This window comes from Myotis myotis, unplaced genomic scaffold, assembly GCF_014108235.1.
Source record: "Myotis myotis isolate mMyoMyo1 unplaced genomic scaffold, mMyoMyo1.p scaffold_m19_p_13, whole genome shotgun sequence".
NCBI lineage: Eukaryota > Metazoa > Chordata > Mammalia > Chiroptera > Vespertilionidae > Myotis > Myotis myotis.
The window spans coordinates 13,409,136-13,427,970 of record NW_023416317.1 but is presented as its reverse complement, the minus strand read 5'-3'; the positions used below and the strand labels follow the sequence as shown (position 1 = coordinate 13,427,970).

Below are 18,835 nucleotides of genomic sequence, written 5' to 3'. Positions count from 1 at the left end.
CCGGAGCTCTGAGAACAATTCCAGGAAGGGAGTCAAATGCAGTTCCTGAAGTCCCAGTGATAAGGTGGCCAACATTTTAGAGCAGTGGTTCTCAACCTTTCTAATGCCTCGACCCTTTAATACAGTTCAATTGAACATAATTAAAGCATAGTGATTAATCACAAAAACAATATGTAATTATATGTGTTTTCCGATGGTCTTAGGTGACCCCTGTGAAAAAGGGTCGTTTGACCCCCCGAAAGGGTCGAGACCCACAGGTTGAGAACCGCTGTCTTAGAGGGAGGTGATCCAGCCCAAGCCAGAGAGATTATCCCAAACTGGGCTGGATTCTGGCAGAGGCAGATTTTATAGGGTGGTCACCAGTGGTGTCAGAGATGCCCCTTAGCCATATCACTGGGAATTACTCATGCCCAATTCTTAAAACCCAGGATCTGCCCAACCACACTTGCCAGGCTGGAGGGCTTGAGAGTACAGGCGGGGAAGCTGTCTTTGTGGTGGACTGAAATGGCCAAGAGTTGTTCTGGGCACTGGTCCCATCTAGGTCTGGAGAGAGAAGCAGACAGCAAGCCACAGACTCAGCTCTCAGCACAGCAGGGAGACCCCCTCACACAGAGCTCAGAGCATGGTAAACGCTTAGTAAATACTTGTTAAATGAATGCGTAAACACTGTGAGGGAAGAAGCCCCCACGGTAGTGTGGCCCCACAGCGATTTAAGGAAGGCTTGCTGGAGGAAGTGACATTTTAATTAAGGCACAGAAAAGAGGAAGGAGTAGCCAGGCCAAGCGGGCAAGGAAGAGAGTTCCTTGGTGGAAGCAACAGCCCAGGCAGAAGCCTAGATGGTCCAGTGCAGCCTGCGTGCCCTTGGAATACGAGGAGGTGAGGCGGAAGTGGTAAACCGAGGCCAGGTGTGCAAAAACCCGGCTTCGAGGCGGATAACTTGTCAGAAAACACCTCTGAATTTCACGAGTGGTGGATTTTATGCTCCCCTCCTTACCCTTTTGCCCAGTGAGGTTTAATTGTCCTTAAAAGGAAGAAATGACCGTCGTGGGGATTTAACCAGTGGTGTCTGAAAGGCCATTTTGCCCCCAGAGCTTAGGAGTTAGATGATCCCTGGTTGGCATTCCTAGTTCTGTCCTTTGCAAGCTGAACCGGCTTCTTCGCCTTTCTTCTGAGAAAGGAAGCCAACTACAGGCCCGCTTCCTGGCTTCAATGAGACAACCCCGGCTTTGTTTGCCTGTGTACCTGCCTGTCCCTCGCTTGCTCTCAACCCTTAGGTGGCAGCCACTGCGGCAGATGGTGCCCAGCAGCACCAGGCGCACAGTAGGTGCTCAGTGAATGAACCGATGCCTCCTCGAATTCTGGTGTCACGTTGTGGAACAGTGACGCCTTGGGTTCCCATCTCTCCTCCATGCCCTAGTGAGCTCTTGGGAGACTGGGTTCGGCCCTCCTCGAGTTTGACATGCTTGCGTAGGGGAACACACACAGTAGGCGCTCGTGCTCGGCCCTTGGCTCTTGGAGCCGGGTAGCTGGGGTTGGGTACTGCGTGATACTCTCTACCCTCGGAGTTTAACGCTCTGAGCCTGGGCGCGGAGGAGCTGGAAGTTCTCACGCCCGAGCCCTCGCGGCGGGAACGCGGCGCCCGAGCAGCAGCTCTGGGGGTGGGGCGGGCGGCGCCGGCGTTTCTGTCGGAGGACGCAGGTCAGCGCATCGCGCCTTTAAGGCGTCCGCAGAGCCGGGCGGGGGAGCGGAGAGCAGCGCGAGCACCAGCGCGGCGGCCGGACGGAGCCGCGGACTGTGCGGGAGTCGGGCTCGTGCGGCGGGACGCAGGCGGCGGAGGTGAGGTGAGGTGAGGTGAGGTGAGCGCGGGCGGCGGGGCTGCGCGCCTGGGAGGGGGTGTCCGCCGGCTCCCCGATGACCCAGTGACCTCCTGCACTTCCCGAGTCCCGGCTGCTCGGCCTCCGCCCCGGCCCTCACCCCCGGGGTGAAGACGGGTCGGGGACCTGCACCCCCCCCCTTCCTCTCCACTTCCCCGCTCTGGCGTCAGCCTCCGCGCGCTCCCTCCCGGTACCCCGATAGGCTCGACATTCCCGAATCCCGGTTCCCCCACTTCCTGGGACCAGGATGCCTGCCTCCCAAAGCCCGGGGACAAGGTGAGGACGGGTCGGGGACCTGCACCCTTTCCACTCCTCCTCCCCTCCAGTCGCGCCGGCACCAGCCTTTGCGCCCCTCCCAGCGCCCGGCTGGTGTGTAGGCTCCTGCACCCCCGTTCCTCCCACTGCCTAGGGAAGGGCTGCAGCTCGCCCTTCCAGCCCAAGTCACCTCCCGTCCAGCCCCAGGCGTCTGCACCGCTCCCAGCCGGTACCTACCCCCAGCAGCCTTTCAGCGCCTCTTTCCGCAACCTGCCCCGGTTCCTTCGCCCTTGCGCCCTCTCCTCCTCGAAACCCTCGAGCTGGGATGCCTGTTCTCACACCCTGACAGCCGGCGCCCACCCTGCAACCTCGGCATCCCTAGCCCACGCCTACGCGGGCTTCCTGCGGGTCTTGTAAATGCGGTTGTGTAACGCCGCCGCCGGCCGCAGGTCGAGCACGTGCAACATTTACATCCTGGAACCCGCAGTCCTTGGGGGGATGCCAAGTTGACTGAGGGAGGTAGGAAGGGAGGACGAGGGTGCCAGAGGGTCTAGAGCAGCGGTTCTCAACCTGTGGGTCACGACCCCTTTGGGGGTCGAACGACCCTTTCACAGGGGTGGCCTAAGACCATCGGAAAACACATATATAATTACATACTTTTTTTGTGATTAATCACTATGCTTTAATTATGTTCAATTTGTAACAATGAAAATACATCTTGCATATCAGATATTTGCATTACGATTCATAACAGTAGCAAAATTACAGTTATGAAGTAGCAACGAAAATAATTTTATGGTTGGGGGTCACAATATGAGGAACTGTATTAAAGGGTCGCGGCATTAGGAAAGTTGAGAACCACTGGTCTAGAGGTTGTGCATCCAGGGGTATGTATGTTGAGCGCTTTTTATGCCCCAGGGGCTGGCGGGTTATGAAGAGATCCCAACAGGAACCGGAGGCCAGCATTGGCCTCCACTCTCATCTGCTCAGAAATCCCTCATGGCTGACTCCACCTGGCTAAGAGCTTAAAAATAACTTATTGTTAGCAATAACTGACAATAAGCAAGTTCTGCATGCCGGGCCATGTTCTAAACACCTTTAAGTGATAACCTGCCTTACTCCTCCCAGCTGCCCCAAGAGGTAGGTACCAATGAGCCACCCATTTCTCAGAGGAGGAAGGTGAGACTCCCCGAGATGGTCTCTTCCCAGGACATTCAGTGAATCTGACCTCAACGACCCCATTCTGAATCACTAGACTGATTTTTACCCAATTGTAAATAATAAATTCTTATGAACAATATTTTTATAATATGGGAAGTTAGAAAGAGAAATTAATAACCTGTGTTCCTAGCACCAGTTTATTTTTCTAAAATTAGGTTCTCAGATCAGCAAGGGGTTCTTGGTGCCCAAATTGCTCAAGGGACTTGCTGGAGGCCACACGGCTAGAAAGTACCAGGGGTGGGATGCAAAACACCTCCTGGGATGGTTAATGGCTACTTTCTGGGTTCCCTGTGCTGCCCCAGCCCATCAGCCTAGGCCCCTGGAGACGCTGCCTGTTGGGGTCCTGCCCCAGCAGGTCCAGGGGTTCCCAAAGGTGTGGAAGGAGTCGGCGAAGAAGGAATGACACAGAGACAGCCTTCAGATGATCAGCATAGCCAGGTTCTCTCTTTATTCTCCTGTTACATCTGTATTTATACCATTTGATCCTATAAGCATGCCTCTATAATCACAGCATGGTATGTTTTGGGTAATCTTCTACAGTTCCTTGTTTCATTTCCATAGTTTCTTATCTGACCTTTGCCAAAAATCCTGTCTCTATCTAGTCCTGTTGATGTTAATCTTGTCTAGGTTAATCTCTGTGTTCCATTATAAGGGCTATTCCAAGATCACTATTCGACTGCTCTACTGATAAGCTACAAGGAAGTGACTGAAGGAGATTATCCGACCCAGTAAAGGTTATGTCCTCCCAGCCTCGCTGCTTGCCTTCCCTGGGACTGCCCTGTGTCGGTGGGTCTCAAGGGGTATAGGCTTTGGTGCTTTCCCTGGTGGGCAGACCCCTGGGGATGTGGGCCCAACAAGTCCCAAATTTATTGCCAACAGTCTTAGTCCAAGTTCTTCATAAGTAGGACATGGTATTTCTGTAACACTAGGGGGTTTTACTGATTTATTCTCTTCCTTAGTCCTGTTAATCCCTAACTCCAGGGAAAAATCCTCACCTGGGGAAACAACCTTTCTTGGGGAGGTGGTCCTGTTTAAAACAGCGCTAAGAGGGGAGCAAACATATGCCATATACGCCAGGTCCTTTGAAACATAAGCTGTGCAGATGTTTCTTCCCTGCAGCGACTGTGTCAAGCAGCAAGGGTGGACCTGCTTCCGGCACCTGTCCCCTACCCTCCCTGCTTCCTTTGCTGTAACCCAAGCAGGAGAACACACATTCTTCCTCTGCACCTTTGCTCAGTCTGTTCCTTCCTCTGGGAATGCCCTCCCTGGGATCTCTGGTGTCTAAATCTTACCTACCCCTTAGGGTCTAGCTCATCTGTCCCCTCCATGAACACTCCGCTGATTTCTCCCCTGGTCCCAACTGAAATCGGTTCCTTTCTCCCAGCTATGGGATCTCACTACCTTCCACCACCATGATGGCATTTGGAAAGTTCTACTGCATGTGTCTGCCTTGCGCTCAGAGGTGCAGTTGTGCTGGCAGATCAGAAGTGCTCCCCAAAGACCCTCTTTTCACCTGCCCGGTGAAACCTCAGGACAGAAAGTGGTCCAGGGGGATGGGGTAGTTTCTGAAGAAAAGATAGGCTCAGGATTTCTGAACCCTGCCATGCCAAACGCTGCAGCTAGATCACCGGGAGAATGGCTCAGCGTGGTACCTAACATTAGAGTTACATGTTTGTCTTTGTTCGTAACCCAAAGGGTTCCCACCAGAAAATCGGAGACTTGGGTCCAGATCCCACCTCTGTCACTTGCTAGCGGTGTGGCCATGGGCCAGGTACCTAGCTTCCGCTTCTGGAACAGTACCTGCTTCAGAAGGCAGTGGTAAGATTGAGATGAAATGAAGCACAGGGCCCTGCATGTGGTCATCGCTCGATGGACACCAGCTATTGTGAAGAGGGACTACCACCTTGAATTACCCCAAAATGGTAAATCAATACTAAAATGCTCATGCTGACTCTGCTTAGAGGTGGGCCAGGGGAGTTTGGGCCAAGAAGAGGTAAGCATTTTTGTGTGTGTGTGCTCAGAAAGGCCTGCAAGGCTTTCTTCAACTCTAAACCACCCGTTGCCTTTGCAGTAAGAGCTAGAATTGCCTTTCTATTTTTTTGCTTTCAAAATTGATGGGCTTTGAGTTCTGTGAGAATCCGCAGTTTGTGCAATTGTAAGTAATTATGAAACTTAATGATATGAGGAAATAAGAGTGTGTGTTGCTGCTTTAGGCCTAAGTTGGGGGGCAAGAAGTCTGAATCAAAGGTAATGTGTGGATTTGGAGGGAAGGAAAGCAAGCATGAGTGTTTTCTCCTGGCAGGCTAGTAAGCAGCTTAGCGTAGAATCAGCTTCCTTGTCCAAGTATTTGGAATATGCTGGGAAACTAATTCTGCAGGTTGATTAAAAAAATTATTTTAGAATTTCTCCTAAATTGATTCTTTATTAGAATAAGTTAGAATCCCATTTGAGAATTTAATGACTGTTGAGTTTAGGTATTTTAAGACATAAATGTTGTGAATTTCACAGTTCTGTGGAATTTAACAGGCTATAGGACTTTTCTTTATTACTGTGACCCTGTAGGGACATAAACACTTATTTTGTACTGTCGCATATCGTGGCCACTGGCCACTGTGTGACTATTTAAATTAAAATTCAAGTTAAATAAAACTAAAAATTCTTTTTATCAGTTACACTAGCCACATGTCAGGTGCTCGGATAGCCACAGGGCCAGCAGTACCATGTGAGGCAGAGGAGATAGAGAACAATTTTCACAGAAAGTTCTGTGGGGCCGGACTGTTTAGATCAACGAGGCCATGGGGAAGCTGCTTGGTTATTAAGTTCTGTTCTTTCCGGCAAGTCATCTGCAGGCCAAGAAATGGAGTGTGGAGAGGACGTTTCATTGTCAAGAGTGGAGATGGTAATAAATCCCCATAGCCTCCTTTTGGCTGTCTGGCTCAGCTGCGTTAACACTGCCAGATTCAAAGGAGGGGGCAGAGGGCGCATCAGATCAAATGCCTGGGGGCAGTATTTCTCCATCCCTGCTGCCTGTTCCAACTGCCTAGGGAACTTTTAAAAAAGTGCTCCTGCCTGTGCTTTGCCCTGGCCAGCTAATCTGAAGCTCCCAGTGGGGCCCAGGAATTCCTATTTTTAAAAAGCTCCCTGGGGGATTCTAATGTGTAGCCAGGGCTGAAAACAACTGCCTTCAAAACTCTGAATTACAAAAAAAAAAAAGGCCCTGAGGATTAGAAGACAGTGCTTCAAGGTAGATACAGTGAGTGGCTAAAAATGTTCCTCATCAGTTTACTTTGGTAATAAATCCAGGGTTGGAATTGAGTGGGCTTACTTCCTCTGAAAGGGCTCTCAACTGAGTGCAGCTTTGCCTCCCAGGACCATACGGCAGCATCTGGAGACATTTTTGTTTGGCACAACTTGGGGATGGCATCCAGTGTGTAGCGTTCCTAGATGCTACTAAATACCCCACAACAAGTAAGAATCTGGCCCAAAATGTCAGTTGTGCCATGGTTGAGAAACCCGTATCTAGACATAATTTTTGCAAACCAAAGCCCTCTCTGACCTTGAATGCTGTTGCCTCTTCAAAGAAGATGAAGATATTTTCCTAAACCAACCAGATCCTCGGAAACCCTCTTGATTATATTCCAGGCTTTCCGGTCCCAGAAGTCATGTTGCTGTCTGTGGTCTGATGCATTTGGGGCAGCACCAGGAAACTGCTAATTTAGGGGAACGAGGCAGAGTGTAGGCAGAGGTTCTTACACTGCTGCAGGTTGGGCCCCTCTTCTTCTTGTTAAATAATTATCTGAAGTAATAGCAACTGGTAAACAAAAATTAATTTTCGACTCCAATGAAGAATAGAAAGCATTTATTTGAGCAAAAAGAGCTGCAGTTCGGAGACACAGATTCAAGTAGCAACCTAAGTTGTGTTCCACAGAGATAAAGGGGAGGCCAACTTTTAGAGAGGAAGTTCCTGCCCAAGTTCCCACTTTTATGCAAATGAGTTTTCCAAATTGTGCAGTTCTGTTTGAATGGGGCAGGTCTCCATCCTTTGGTAGAAGGAAGAAACCTGGATTTACCTGCTGTTATTGACTCAGACAATGTAAATAATCAGGGCATAGTGCTGGAAGTCAAGATGTTACTGGTAGCCTCGCTAAAGGAGGGATGCTAAAGGAGGGACGCATGAGGCCAAAGTGGTAAGGGATTATAAATTTTACTAGAGGTGCCCTCTTGCAATCTGGGACCCTTCGGGGATGTCAGACTGCCGGTTTCAGCTCAATCCTTTCAGGACAGGCTGAGGGAACGCATCAGGCCTCTAGTATGCATAAAAGGTCTTTGGTTAATCTCTTCCACCCGCCTCCTTCCCCCCTTCCCTCTGAGATTCATCAGTCTGTTCCATGTTTCCATGCCTCTGTGTTGAGCGTCTGCCCCCTGGTGGTCAGTGCATGTCATAGCTACCAGTCGAATGGTCGGACAGTTGCTTAGGCTTTTATATAGAGAGATTAGGTCATCTGGATACCAGATGGGCTGAGCCCCCAAATGGGGGCTGAGCCAGCACCCAGGGACAGGGAGTCAGAGATTTCAAAGGACTCTAGAAGGACTCTTTCTGGGTGGAGAATTCTCTGGGCGCGTCTGAAGGGGAAAGATAATGGACTTAGCAAGTGGAATGTGGTCTTAGCCATTGGAATGTGGTCTAAGAGAAAGGGAATGCCGGTTGTGAAGTGGTCTAAAGGTCAGTTCCCAGGGGAGAGGATATGGATTCAATTATTTGATCAGACCTAATAGTTACCAGACAGCCTCCTGAGTTGGAGGGGCTGTCCCCTTCTCAGCTCTTGTCAGTCTGGTGAGAGGGTTTTCAGGGGAGTGACAGATAATAGCATTGTAGGAAAGTAAGCAAATTTATTAAGGAAACAAGGCAAGCAAATTGACTAAAAACACATGTGGCATGTAGCACAAATGGGCACCCAGCTAGTCTGAATGCCCTGCCTGGTGGAGATGTAGGATTTTATACTTTTCTGTCTACAAGTTTCAAGGTTCCTCTGCTGGATATCTTGGGCAACAGACTAGATTTCAGGGTTCCCCTTTTACTTTGTTGTAGCTTTCTCAGAATTCATGAGAACATCTGGTGATTTTACCTTGGAAAGTCCCAAGACCGCCGACTTCTTTGTTCAGTGGGTGAGATCGAACTCTCCCTTCTTACTGTATTCTCTGATTAGGGAGGAGAGGTGTTAACCATTTGCTTTCAAGTGTCCTTGGTTGGGAAAGATAAGGTCTCTGAGTTTGTAAGGCCACCATGTAGGCCTCCTCTGAGCTTGTCAGGTTTAGTATGTGGGCCCCTTTTCATCCACACCTTGTTTGTACCCATGGTAGGATTTAAGCTTTATATGTGATGAAGTCTGGAAACTGAGCCACGGGCTAGACCAGGGGTGGGCAAACTTTTTGACTTGAGGGCCACAATGGGTTCTTAAACTGGACTGGAGGGCCGGAACAAAAGCATGGATGGAGTGTTTGTGTGAACTAATATAAATTCAAAGTAAACATCATGACATAAAAGGTTACGGTCTTTTTTTAGTTTTATTCATTTCAAATGGGCCGGATCCGGCCCGCAGGCCGTAGTTTGCCCACGGCTGGGCTAGACACTGGGGAAGACAAAGATAGCAACACAGACCTGCTTACAGACTCTAGCATCTGCACAGACGCAGGTACAGTGGCATTGCAGGGTGATAGACGTGCGGCAGGGCTGCCTAACCCGCTCTGGTAGGAAGGCAGGATGAGCACCTGGTATCTGCCAGTCGCTGCTTTGAGCAGTCTCCATGCACCATCTCATTTTGTCCCCACACTGAGGTTCTTAAGAAGTCGAGTCACTTGCCAGAGTCACACAGCTGGTCAGTGGCAGAGTAGGGATTTGAACCCAGGCCATGGAACTGCTGTAGGTGCCAGGAAATGCAAAACTGTGAGACAGCATAAGGACCTGGGACACTGGATAAGGAAAACCGCAGAGCTGGTGCCACTCTGCCACCCCTGGCCTGATCAAAACACAGATAAGCCACCCAGAAGAATGTTACCACCCCTCCAGTCCCTGCTCAAAAAAAATGCGTAATTTTACTCCCTTCTAACAGCTTGCTTCTCCAACGCTGCTTTGTCAAAATCAGCCCAGGAGTCGGTTCAGAGGACCTTCCTTTCCTCTGTGCTGCCTCCCTTGTACTCGAGCATAAGCTTAATAAAGTCTGTCTGGATATTTCCATGGGGTTTCCTCTTGATTTCTATCTTGGAGAACCCGAGAACACAAACACCAGTAACCGGAAAAGCATTTAGAGACAGGGTAATGCTGTTGTTAACCTAAAAATAAAAGGCCAAAATGAGAGGCAACAAGCCTTTATTTGAGATCCAGCTATTCAGGAAGCAATGGTTCACGCAGAAACCCAGATAGTGTTGTAGCTGGGAGATGAAGGCAAGGGGTATTGATGAGAAAGAGGGGAACAGTACAGGGATGGAAGGAATTTCTATAGCTGCAGATAAGCTAACATAGTGAGGCTAATTCTAAAGGATGTTTTTACTTTCGAGTGCTGTAGTCATAACAAACATTTGTTTGAAATACAGCTGCTTTAGGCCCAGCCCAAAGGTTATTTTGCCCAGTTTTAACATTCCAAAGTTTGAGAAATAAGACAAGCAAGGCAGTCCCTCTGGGATGGCAGCTCTGACTTTCATACTTTTCACACGGTCGTAGCCGCGACTTGTGGGATGAGCTGGAGCTCACCAGGCAAGAGGGAGAAAAGGCAAGAGAGGGAGAGGGGAGCCTGGGTGCTAAAGCCTTGGCCATGTCAGGGAATGTAGATCGTTCAGGAAAAGGGGTGGGGTGGGGTGGGGTGTGACAGAAGAGGGTGACACTTGCGAGATGGGAGGCACTAGATCCTGTGTGGCCTTCCACATCATGCCGAGGGTCACTGGGAGCCCCTGGTGGGTTGGGGGCAGAGGCAGAGAAGAGCTGTGTGACATTGGGCAGCCTGCTCAATTTCTCTGGGTCCCCGCTTCCCATCTGGACGGAAGGCTCTAAAATTATATGGCTCTGCTGAGGAATGCTCATTTTGTTGGTGGCCAAAATAAACAGAGAGAAGGAATGGCCTGCAGTGGTGCTGGCCCGGCAGCCCTGTTGGTTCATGACATTCCAGCTTATTGTCTGGTATTTACCAAGTGCCCACCAGGCACAGTGTGCTCACGTGCTGTGGCTGTTGCAGAGGTGTAGAAAGACTTGTCTTGAAGGAGCTTGCAGCCTAGTGGGATACAGTGTTCTCACAAGGACCATGATAAGAGGCAAAATTACAAATGCCGAGAGAGGTGTTCTTACAAAATACTCTCTAGAGCAGTGGTTCTCAACCTTCTGGCCCTTTAAATACAGTTCCTCATGTTGTGACCCAACCATAAAATTATTTTCGTTGCTACTTCATAACTGTAATGTTGCTGCTGTTATGAATCGTCATGTAAATATCTGATATGCAGGATGGTCTTAGGCGACCCCTGTGAAAGGGTCGTTCGACCGCCAAAGGGGTCGCGGCCCACAGGTTGAGAACTGCTGCTCTAGAGCATGGAGAGTGATTACTCATGACTAGAGGAGGAGGGAAGGTTAACTCCTAGCTCTGCCAGAAGGGTTTGAAAAGGAGAAGGTGGGGGGTGGTGGAGGGTATCTTCTGGGTAGAGAGGGTGGGGGAAATGGAGAAAAATGCCCTGTTCAGGTACAGTCCCCAGAGGATCAGATTACCCGTGTCTTGGATCTGATTTCCCACAGTTTCCAGATGATAGAGGGGAAATAAAAGTTATCATAACCGGAAAATATTAATGGACTCGCCACTTACAAACTTCGGTCCCACTCCATCATCCTGTTATCATCATAATTAGCCAGTTAGTGTTAATAAGAGAAAGAAAGCAAAGGAAGGCCAGACATTATAAGCATGGTAACCTGGGCAGCTTCACCAGGAATCTACAGCTTCGTGCTTCCCAGGGAACCACTGTCCATTCCCTGCAGATCACTGGGGGAAGGGATCGAACAAAGGCGGGGGTTGGGGGGGGGGGGCACCTGCACAGTGAAGCCAGGGTCACATAGAGAAGGTGCTGGCCTGTCAGTCTAACCTGGGAAACAGATCAGTGGCTAGAGGATGAAGCCGCTGCAAGTGCACGAACTCTTGAAGGCTTGATTGGTTAAGCTCTGTGCCCCGCACTTGCCCCACATGCTGGCCTGCCATGTGCCCATGGCCATGCAGGCCCCACACGCCATGGAATGCAGCTGGGAACAAACACGAACTAAGCCAGCCAGATGCTGGACTGGATCTTAATATGGAACAGAAATGCTGGGCAGTGGCCTTAATAATGCCCCTGAAGACAAGATTGGACTTGGCAAGACAGAGATGGGACCTTGGAGGGGAACTCCCTTAACCTGACACCATCCGTAAAGTTTTCCACACAATCCCATCCTCCCATGGGGCCTCAGGGTATTCTTTTCTCTGCAGCACCTCAACCTCTACCGAAAACATCCCTCTCTGTTTTCAACCCTTACGTCCAGCCACTCACATCTGGGTCCTCTGTCTCTCCCAAATCATAGACCATTTTGCAAATACAAGACAAACAGGAGAAAGTGAAATTGTAACTCTTGTGAGAGAAGAGGGATTTCATGAAATAAAAGCAAGGATGTTGGAGAACTGTTTGACATGTCACGGTGTTGCCGGAAAGGGGACCTGGCCCTTAGCAGGTCTGTCTAGGGCTGGCCGAGAGTGTGGGGGTTCTTGACTTCATGCAGGAAAGATAACACAAGTCCAGGGGGGTTTTAGAGGACGTTTAATAAAGCTGTGAAACAAGGAAGGGCTTAGGAGAGAAGAAGCAACAGGAGAGGGACTAGGTGGGGAAATGAGCCCAGGCCGGGTTGCTCTGGCTCACTAAGAAGTCAGAGACAAAGGGGCCGTGGGGACAGGGTCAGGGGGTTAGCCCGGGACGAGCTGCCACTGCCCATTGCTCCCTGTTGCAAGCCTTGTGGGGTCCTTTAGAGTTTAGAAGATGCATCCCTGTGGGGGGGAGGGGAAGAAGGGGAAGGAAAAGGTGTGGGTGTGGGGTGCTCCTGGGAGGGAGAGCATGTGCTGGGCCTTTGTCCTGAGGCTCTATCTGCTCTCTTGCAGGCAGAAATCAGGGGAGGTCTCAGGGGAGGTTGTCAGCAGAATATTCATCAGGGTGTGCCTTTCAGGAGGTCCTTAGCATTGCCACTGGTCCTGGCATTGCCGACCTGGTTTTGCTGCTTTTCTGCGCCTAGAGCTGAAATACAACTGAGGCCTAGGTGTTATCTCTCTTCTGTATCTGGCTGTAAATCGCTCAGTCATTTTGTTCAGCTGTTGTAGGATAGGAGAGGGGCTTGTCTCCCCCAGTTGTTCATGGCAGTGGGGTTCTGGAGGTGTCGCTGGCGTAAGCATTTCCAGAGGCCCCCGCTGGAGGATGAGGTACAGTAGAAAGTTTTGTTTTTGTGGAATGACACCCCTGGGTTTTCAAGGTCCCATCCCCCTTAGTCCAGCTTCAGTAGAGCTAAATCAGAGCTGGTGTCCAGAGTTTCCTTTCCATGTTGGAGCCGGGTCAGTCCAGCATCAGGCTAGCTTAGCTTCTGTTTCCCTCTGCAGTCCATCAGTCCATTGTCTGTGGCACAGAAATGCTGGGCAGTGGCCTTAATTCTGGCCCTAATGAAGGCAAGACTGGACTTTGCCCATGGCAAGACAGAGATGGGACCTTGGAGGGGCACTCCCTTAATTCGACTCCATCCATAAAGTTTTCCACCAAATCCCATCCTCCCACGGGGGTCTCAGGACATTCTTTTCTCTGCAGGGCCACATGGTTATGGAGGAAACACAGGCAGGAGCAAATCGAGAGTTCCACAAGCCAAGAGTGGGGAGCAATGAGAGAGAGAGCTCCTTTGTTTAGGGGATTATGTATTCCCAAATCTTGGCCCCCTTGCATTGGCCCTGCCCATTCTGGCCATTGAATTCTGTCCCCAGGTGTGACTGACAGACAAGTATCTTTCCTATGCCATCCAACTTGACTGGCATGTGTCTGTCTTCCTTTTGTTGGCCTCCTTCCCCCACAGCGTTCCCTGGGAGTGTGAAATTGTAGCTTCCTGGTGAAGGTGTTCAAATGACCATGCTTATAACGTTTGACCTTTCCCCTTTACTCCTTTCCTAGTATTAAAAGTAGCTAATCATAACGATAACCACAGCTACCTGTCTCAGTTTCCTCGTTCTACTTGCCAAGGAATGTGCCTGCCTCCTTACTATCCTGCCTCAAAGGCAGTAATAGATGAAGGTCTGTTAATGGATGAAGAGAAGGGGAAAGAGACTTGAAAAACCAAAGAATTGAAAAGCCTTTGAAAAAGCAATAAAGTATTTTTGCAAAAATGTCCTCTTTCTGATACCACTTTGATAACCAAATGTTAATAGGAAGGATGTGTTCTAATGTACCCAGAGAATCACACAAGGATGCCTCAAGAAGTCGAATTAAAGAGTCACATTTATTGCAAATCCGGGACTATGAGGGGGCATTTCGCTCTCCCAGATCTCATAGTACCTGCCCCAGCCCCAACACCAGATTTATATAGGCAAAGATCACAAGGTATTGATTACATCCCAAGGTTTGGAATGAGGAACCTGGTTTGCAAAAAAGCAGTTTACAGAAGCAGAAGCAGCATGTTATCTAAGTTATAGTTTTGGGTCTCCGGATCACTGAATTGACAGAAACACATTATCTAGAGCCCTCGGGTCTTGGGACCACTGAGTCAACAAGGACATGTTATCTGGAGCCCTCTGACCTTGGGATAATTGTGCTGTCCTTCCCAGGTACAGAAGAATGTGCTTTCTAAGACCAGTATGACCACAACCAATGGGATATTCACATTACAATCAATAGGGTATTTAATCGAATGGGATGATTTATATAATTCAGAAAATCAAAATAACTTTTCTATTATTTTGGCAAGCAAATAAGTACAGAAACCATACAGCAGGGTTAAAGTTGAACTATAGTTTCTACCTGAGATGATTGCTACCATACTTCAGATGTATCTTACTATAGACAGTCTACCTGAGATTTACTCTTTGTCCTCATAATTAGCACAGGATTGCAGTTATAACCAAAATTTTGTTCAATATTTACTGTTACTTTTTAAATAGACATTTTTATGTTTTATTTATTTGGATAAAGTTCTAAACAAAACTATGTTTTAACTATGAAATTTTGCCTGTAGCTTTTTCTGGTGCTAATTTTCCTGGGTTAAAGAGATCTCCAGAAAGAAGATTCTCCCCCCCAAAAAAGGTGGGGGACAACTCACAAAGGATCCTGAAGAAATCTTGTCCTGATAGAAACCTGGTTTATAACCAGGCTTTTCTATGTCTAACACCGGCTTTGTTCCTGCAATTAGAAACTACTGCAGGCCAACTTCACCTCCTTTACAAATGACAAAACTCTCTTTGATTCTTGCTTTTCCTTTCACTTAGGAGTGCAGATTCGGGCACAGGGAGATGTTCTTGGGTGCCAGGGTTCTATTTTAGGCCCTCTGCTGTTGTACACTCATACAGGCTATTTTAACGTCTTTCATTCACGTGGGAAATGGTCACTTATGTGATGCTCCTCCTAGCACTTTATACCTTGGAGAGGTGACCTCGGGCGATGAAGCACATGCATTTATTTGCACTAATTCATACACTGAAAGATTGTTCTGGGCTCCCCGAGAGCCTGAAGACTTTGGGGCCCCTGTGTTAGCATTTGGACCAGGGACATTGATAAAGGCAAAGGCAGATTTATGGAGGCCCTGCAGAGGACAAGAACACTGTAATAGGGTCCCCGGTTCTGTTTACCCATTGCAGGGTTTTTATTCCTTGGGAACAAAGAGGTTGGTGGGGTTAACCAATCAGGGTGTAGGTTGGCTGGCTTTTTCCTTTTAAGGGACACTGGGGTCCTACTGAAGTCTGGGTGCACGTCAGTAAAGCAAGGCATTCTGGACTGTGCAAGACTTATTACATGCTGTAGGAAGGGACTTTCCCAATCAGGTAATGAGTTTGTCTCTGGGGTTTGTGGCTTGCCTTTAGATCTGAAAAATAAACTTACAGAAAGTCAGTTTAGTTCCTGGACCATTGTTTTATAGCTAGCTATTGAAAACTGCCATGGTTCTTGTAAGGACAGAAAAAAAAGGCCCTTCTTCTTCTTTCTTCTTTCTTCTTTCTTCTTTCCTGTGGCCTTCCATAATTTATGAGAAGCACCTGGTAATTAAACCCCAAGATTGTTAGCTCCTTTGATCCAAACAACCCCTCTGTTCAAACTTTAAGATAAGTTACTTTCAAGGCTACATTCTTACATATACCTCCTCCCTGCTGGTTTTTTGTTTTTGTTTTTTTTACAACTCAGGGGTAATTAGTAGAAAGGTCCCTTCCTCCCCCCCCCCCCGCCCCTTCAAACAGGCCTCTTTCAAACTCTTTGTAACTTTCACTCTAAGAATGTTTTATAGGCTTGTGAAGATACTGATAAAGACACCTCCCTAGGATATCTGCCCAGACTAAAAAAGCAAACAAACTTTAAAAGACAACCCCCCTCATGTCTGCTCAATTCCAGCCCTCAAATCCCCTTCCCTTCCTTGTCACCTAGCAACAGTAACCAAGGCTTCAAAAGGGGGAGCAGCTTTTGTTCTTTGCCCTTGTATTGATTAGCAATGCACCAGTCCTTTCCCTGTAGGGAAAGTAAAAAATAAACTCTCTCTCTCTGCATCTCCCTCTTCTCTCAGTTCTTTCAGAGCCTGCATCACCAGTCAGAAATCCTAACAGTTCTCGCAGGGCTTAATTCGATGGAGGCATTTCGGGGAACATTTTATTCTACCTGTTTCACTTGGAGGTAACGGATCAAGTGGCTTTTGGCTCATCGTTCCTCCGGCAGGAACAGGCGTGTGTTTCTGTAGGGCTTTCTTGTTTTAAGTGTGATTTCAAGCAGGTGGTTGTTTCAGACGATCACCACAGCCCACATCTTGAACCCAGAGGCTGATGTTTTGAAGGTGCTAGGCTAGCCCAGGGCAGGGGTTGCAAGTTTCATTGCCTCCCTCTTGGCCAGGATGGTTTTTTAGAAGATCCACCACAGGGTAGTGAGCCACCTGCCTTCCAGCTGAGCCCCTGATTGATCTGCCTGCCTTTTGTGTGTGTGTGTGTAAGGGGGGAGGGGGGCACATACTAAACCAGACAAGTTCAGGTGAGGCCTGCATGGCACCTTACAAACTAAGAGATCGAAAGTAACCACATAGGATGGTCCGAAATTAAAACTTTCCAACTATAAGCAGTTCATGGTGAGTAGTCATGTCCTAGGATGGTATTTTTCCCTAACAAAGGTCAACCTTCATCTTAACTGAGCCTGTCTGTTGTCTTTTTGCATCTAAGATCACACCTTTGGAATATCAAAGTAATTTCCTGTGGTAGGCCAGCTTAGTCAAGGGTTCCATGAGCCTGAGAGGGGGCGGCGAAGGATGTAGAAGACAGACAAAGAGAATAAGCTGGGTCTAGGTGGATCTCCTGTGCCTGGCTGAGGCCACAGAGAGAGATCCAGACCGGAAGCTGAGTCTTTATTTTATAGCCAGAGGTAAACAAGGTAGTGGTCACCATAGTTATAATGTTCTTGTGAGTTTCGCTTGTTTTGGCAGCACTTGCTGCACCTGCCACAGCCCATTAGCTACCCAGATAGGATCTAGGGCAGGGGTGGGCAAACTTTTTGACTCGAGGGCCACAATGGGTTCTTAAACTGGACTCAGAAGAAGGAGCTGCGGCCGTGTTTCCCGACGTTGCCATGTTAACATTGCTGCTGGTGAAGGAGCGGAGGGGAGAGCGCTCTTTCAGCTCCGCGGGCCGTATAGAACAGCCGAACAGGCCAGATCCGGCCCACGGGCCGTAGCTTGCCCACAGCTGATCTAAGGAGAGTCATAAGCTTAATTAAGCTAAGCTGTGCCCTCTAAGCTGGGACTTGTTGTGGCTTTGCCAACGGGTCAGTCCGAGGCTTAACCCTATAGCCGCTCCCTACAATTTCCTTTTTTCTGGACCCCTCCAAGAACAGCCAGCAACAGAGCAGAGACTACAAATCCCCTCATTGTTGTTATGTCAATAGTTAACTATTCCATACTTACCTATGTAAAAAAAGTATGTCTGTTAGTTTTACTTTTTATCCAATCCCAGAGATTTCCCTGCTTTGCTTTCTCCTGCCTCCCTAATCTGTTACCAAGGGATTTCATGTAATAGTAAGCCACCGACTGTCTTCCTGTTTGATTCTGACGTATAAAATAATGGTCAAACTGCCGATATGGGATTTTTGGACTGGAACACGCAGTGTTCCCCTGAGTAGGATGGCTTCCCCAGATTCTTTGTCCGTGGGAGTCGAAGAGTGAAACCACGGACAGAAGATGGTAATAGCAAAGGTGGAAATTTATTGAAGAACAAGTACAGACTCCCACGTGGGGAGGGAAAAGAGTCCCACCGGGTTCCTTTTTCCCAGGTTTATAAAGGCTGCAGATTTTTGTGCCTTGATATCCCCTCTGACTGGTCACTATTCCCTCCTGATTTGGTCACTATAGCAACTCCTGAGCTCAAAGGTCAAACCTCACGTGGGACATGTGAGGCCCTCCTCCCTCATTGTTCTCCCATTCCCTCTGGGCTCTCTTCCTCCTCCTTTATTTCATAAATAGAGACATTTTGCTCTCCTAGTTCCCTTGTCTTATGGAAATGTAACTTCTGCTGGCTCCCTGCTCCCTGTCTTATGGAAATGAAACCTTTTGCAACTCTGTAGCCCTGTGTTTTTTCCATGGACCCCCTTAATTTTAAAAATTCCCCAAACCTACCTTTTTCACCCCTAAAAATTCCTATTTCACTGCCATTTTCAGGAGCATTTTCTCAATCGGTTGAGATTTTGTTTCCTGGAGATTGTCAGTGTGGCTCACATAAGCTATACAAATTCTCTGCAGGTCTGAACGTTTCTTAGGTTGACTTTCCAGAGGATTGAGTTTTCTAGTTCTCTGATTGTTTGTCCACAGGACCTGCCTGGGTAGGCTGTTTCCTTGCCCACATGACTGTCCCAGGTGGCAGAAGCAGGGGAGGGGGCTGTGAGCTTGGCTGGCTCTTGAGCAAGAACCCCCCCACCCTGGGGGGGCCAGTTGCTAGGGCTTTGGTACAAAGCATGCCAGAGTGAATCCTCTTATTAGCACCTCTCCCAGAACCACAAAGGAGCTATGAATTTCTGGTTCATGGACCATGTGAGGTTCCTGCATGGGAATATTTCATTTTCTGTGTTAGAGTGCTGGACTTCGACCCTGCCAAGCTGACCTCACCTTTGGACAGTCACACAGGGCAGGAGCGCCCAGGCTTTGTTATCTTCGTAGGCGGCCAGGCCATCTAGATTGTGTAGAGGGAGGGGGATTTTCAGCATTGAATTTGTATTTCTTCTCTTAACATGAGAAA

At 48.6% G+C, this 18,835-nt stretch overlaps 2 protein-coding genes across 9 annotated transcripts in view; one reads left to right on the top strand and one right to left on the bottom strand.

The window, feature by feature from the left end:
- DNASE1L3 (deoxyribonuclease 1 like 3) overlaps positions 1-2,492 on the bottom strand; it is a 43,339-nt gene extending 40,847 nt beyond the window's left edge. Inside the window, exon 1 of the mRNA XM_036331774.1 lies at positions 2,367-2,492. The gene's annotated coding sequence lies outside the window, so the exon portion shown is untranslated. The remainder of the gene's footprint in view (positions 1-2,366) is intronic.
- The window catches only part of LOC118667941 (ribonuclease P protein subunit p14), a 68,811-nt gene continuing 51,669 nt past the window's right edge, over positions 1,694-18,835 (top strand). For 2 of the 8 annotated variants that reach the window (XM_036331763.1, XM_036331768.1), the window contains exon 1: positions 1,695-1,836. The gene's annotated coding sequence lies outside the window, so the exon portion shown is untranslated. Of the gene's footprint in view, positions 1,857-18,835 lie in introns of all 8 variants that reach the window. The other 6 variants (XM_036331766.1, XM_036331761.1, XM_036331767.1 and 3 more) reach the window with 6 other exon arrangements.